We start from the raw sequence: 4,278 nt of genomic DNA, 5'->3' as shown, positions 1-4,278 counted from the left end.
GGACCCGCAATTTCCTCCCTAGCGTCCCACAACATCCTGGGATACATTTCATCAGGTCCCGGGGAATTATATACCTTGATGCGCTTTAAGACTTCCAGCACCTCCTCCTCTGTAATATGCACACTTCTCAAGACATCACTATTTATTTCCCTTAGTTTCCTAACATCCATGCCTTTCTCCACCGTGAATACCGATGAGAAATATTCATTCAGGATCTCACCCAACTCTTGTGGCTCTGCACATAGATGCCCTTGTTGATCCTTAAAAGGCCCTACTCTGTCCCTAGTTACTCTTTTCCCCTTTATGTATCTGTAGAATCTCTTTGGATTCTCCCTTGCATTATTTGCCAAAGCAATTTCATGTCCCCTTTTTGCCCTCCTGATTTCCCTCTTAACTCTATTTCGACAATCTCTATACTCTTCAAGGGATCCACTTGATCCCAGTTGCTTATGTACGTCATATGCCTCCTTCATCTTTTTGACCAGAGTCTCAATATCTCGAGTCATCCAGGGTTCCCTACTTCTACCAGCCTTGCCCTTCACTCTAAAGGGAATGTGCTTACCCTGCACCCTGGTTAACACATTTTTAAAAGCCTCCCATTTACCAGCCGTCCCTTTGCCTGCCAACAGTCTCCCCCAATCTACCTCTGCAAGTTCCTGTCTGATACCATCAAAATTGGCCTTGCCCCAATTAAGAATTTTAACTCTTGAGCCAGACCTATCATTCTCCATAGCTATCTTAAAACTAATGGATTTATGGTCACTTGTCCCAAAGTGATCTCTCACTAGCACTTCTGTCACTTTCCCATTTCTTATTTCCCAAGACGAGGTCAAGTTTTGCCCCCTCTCTAGTCGGTCCATCCACATTCTGAATGAGAAATTCCTCCTGAATACACTCAACAAATTTCCCTCCATCCAAGCCCCTAATGCTATGGCTGTCCCAGTCAATGTTGGGAAAGTTAAAGTCCCCTACTACTACCACCCTATTATTCTTGCAGCTATCTGTAATCTCCTTACATATTTGCTCTTCAATTTCCCGCTGACTACTTGGGGGCCTGTAGTACAGTCCTACCAAGGTGATCTCTCCCTTCTTATTTTTCAGTTCCACCCATATAGACTCAGTGGGCGAACCCTCGGATATATCCCCTCTAAGTACTGCCGTGATGTTCTCCCTAATCAAAAACGCCATTCCCCCTCCTCTCTTACCTCCTGTTCTATCCTTTCTGTCGCATCTGTACCCCGGAACATTGAGCTGCCAGTCCTGCCCCTCCCTTAGCCATGTTTCAATCATAAAACAAGTGCCCCGTGTGAGGCTCGAACTCACGACCTTCAGATTATGAGACTGACGCGCTGCCTACTGCGCTAACGAGGCTCTGTGAAGTGCACTGGAAATGAATCCTTTCTCTCTGATTGTCCTTTATCAGTGTGGCCTCAAGCTGACTGTGATCACAAGGAAGACGCCAGTGTGGTTTGTTCCGGTAAGCATCGCACAGAGTGGTGGGAGCTTGAGCTGGACAGTGGTGTTTGGTTCTTGGTGCTGAATATGAAGCACGTTTATAAATTAAGAATAACAGCTGAATTTCGAACATCAAACCCAAATAATTGTTTATTTTTTTCAACATGTTCCACAGATCCGCTTTTCTCTCCAACTTCTTCTCCATCCACATCTGAAGGTACATCTCGTTGATAGAAATCATTCAATATTATTGTTATTTTTATATTCGGGGAATAATTGGACATTGGAATTGCCTTGTTGTGAGGATTGCTCAAAATGATAATCATGTAAACATTGAAAATTACACGGTGAAAGCTATATCTGTGAAAACTTTCCTGAATCTTTAATACAGCTCCTGAAGATGAAAGCACTTCCATTCCTCTTGTTATCTGTATATCACTCGGAGTCCTATTGATCTGTGAGTTATTCGCCCTGGTGACAGTAATGCAGAGGAAGATGTCAATAAAAGGTGCGGCTCGAATCGGATTGTGCACCTCACACTGAATTTTGAATGTTGCTTTATCTTCTCTTCAATGTCTCTTTCCCAAACTGTACCCAGTCGGTTGTAAGACAGAAAATAACATGCTATTGGTCAGTCATTTCGTTCAAGGTATTCGAGAAACAGTAACATCATAGAATCATAAAAACTGTACAGTACAGAGGAAGACCAGTCGCCCCATCGAATCGGCACCAACCCTTCGAAAGAGCACCCGACGTAGGCCTGATCCGACCCTCTATTCCCGTAACCGCACCTAACCATAGGCACTAAGGGGAAATTTAGAATGGTCAATCCGATTAACCTGCACATCTTTGAATAGATTCAAAACATTGCACTGAAAATAGGGAATTTTCATCAGCCGTCCAGGAGACACGAAATTAGTTTCATTTTTGCAACAATCGATCAACACATTGAATGAAAACACTTTAAACACTGAGCTCAGTATTTTCTTTAGCTGCTTATATATATTGTTCCATTCAGTGTTTGTTGTAAGCCTGCACAGTCTGTGCCGATGTCCACTGTCAACTTCTCTGAACAGAATCATCCGCCATTTTCAGAAGTGATGGAACATTTTCTATCTTTTACATTCTGCATCCCAGCACAACAAACACTCTGATATGAGTGTATCTCTGCTGGTGGTGCAGTGAGTACTGGGCCCACAGCCGAGTCAGAAGCTCTGCTTCAGGTCCAAAGACTTCATATACCAAGGAATATCAAAACACCTTGAAAGTTCTTTCCAAGGCCACACTAACAGACAGGTAAAGTGGGGGAAAGTCCTGCTCCGTCAAGCTTGGTATGGATTAGTGACCGTCTGGCGACAGGCTGGCGACATTTTCCATACAGAATTTTGGCTATAGAATCTGGTGAACCTTTGTCTTGTGGACCACTATGATTGGGGCTGAGAAACAAAACTGCTCCCTGTATCTTAACTCGCACCAAGTTATTTTGATTCATATCTGATGGACAGAACAATAGTGGCCCGGAAATCCCTCCGTTACTGATCCTTGAAATCGAGTCAGTGGAAATATTACTGGGCCAATCATCCAGAGACAAAAAGTAATGCTCTGTGTTCCCTGCTTCAAATCCAGCCTCGACAAAGAGGGAGATTTGAAATGAGTCAATCTGGAATTATATGTCTAACTATGAATTTAACAATATGCTAATCGTTCCTCCAACAGGTCCTCTCACGGGCGGCTGGGACTCACCATCTGGTTTCTACCAACCAATATATGCAGAAATATACAATACTCCACCTGACAAGGTTTCCATCCAGACCCGTGCTTCAGGTTTGCATTCTGTATTCACTTCAAACCCAAGTTACAGGGGCAAATGTCGCTTCAGGTTTAACAAGTTTAATTTTCAGTGCACTGGATGCACAACACCATTCTCGTGCAACAAGGAGATCTGTATTTATTCATCTTCAGATGACGAATGATAGTGATTCGATTCCCACTCTCCCGAATTGTTCCAGAGTGTTTTTTGGCGGCCAGTGTATAACAGAGAGCACCGTCGGAGTTTCCCACAAGGCTGCACCGCGGCTCCATTTGCCTCCACCAACGTTCAGATTCAAATAAGTATCGGCAAAGCGGCTGCTGGAATATGTAAATGAACATTTTTCAAAGCTTGCAGATGATACCAAGTTGGGTGGGAGGGTGAACTGTGACGAGGATGCCGGAATCCAACAGCATGCTCTGGACAGGTTGGGTGAGTGGGGAAATCAATGGCAGATGCAGTATAATTTGTATAAGTATGAGGTTAATCACTTTGGAAACAAAAACAGGAAGGGAGATTGCCACCTGATTGTTGTAATTTGGGAGAGGGGAGTGTGCAGCGGGACCTGGGTGTCCTTGCGCACCAGTCGCTGAAGGTAAGCATGCAGATGCACAGGCGGTAAAGAAGGTTAAGGGCTGGAAGAGCTCAGTGGTCTCGACCGTTGGTTTCTAGTGCAGAACAAGGCCAGCAGTGGGTTCAATTCCATCCAGCTTACGCGAACAGGCGCCGTAATGTGGCAACGAGGGGCTTTTCGCAGTAACTTCATACTTGTGACAAAAATGGTTAGTATTATAATATGGTATTTTGGCCTTCATTGCAAGAAATTTCGAGTACAGATGCCGGGATGTGTTGCTGCCACACCTCGAATATTGTGCACAGTTTTGGCCTCCCTTTCTGAGGAAGGATGTTCTTGCTCTCGAGGTAGTGCAACGAAGGTTTATCAGACTGATCCCAGGTATGGACTGATACCAATAATGGTAGATCTGTCATATGCGGAGAGATTCAGTACGTTA

The 4,278-nt window shown here is 44.2% G+C and overlaps 1 non-coding gene across 1 annotated transcript; it reads right to left on the bottom strand.

The window, feature by feature from the left end:
• Positions 1-1,298: 1,298 nt before the first annotated feature.
• On the bottom strand, positions 1,299-1,371 carry trnam-cau (transfer RNA methionine (anticodon CAU)). Its single transcript has one exon. It is a non-coding gene; the product is annotated as a tRNA-Met (tRNA).
• Positions 1,372-4,278: the final 2,907 nt, after the last annotated feature.

Source organism: Scyliorhinus torazame, chromosome 20 (assembly GCF_047496885.1).
Source record: "Scyliorhinus torazame isolate Kashiwa2021f chromosome 20, sScyTor2.1, whole genome shotgun sequence".
NCBI classification, from domain to species: domain Eukaryota; kingdom Metazoa; phylum Chordata; class Chondrichthyes; order Carcharhiniformes; family Scyliorhinidae; genus Scyliorhinus; species Scyliorhinus torazame.
This window is presented reverse-complemented; position numbering and strand designations above follow the sequence as displayed.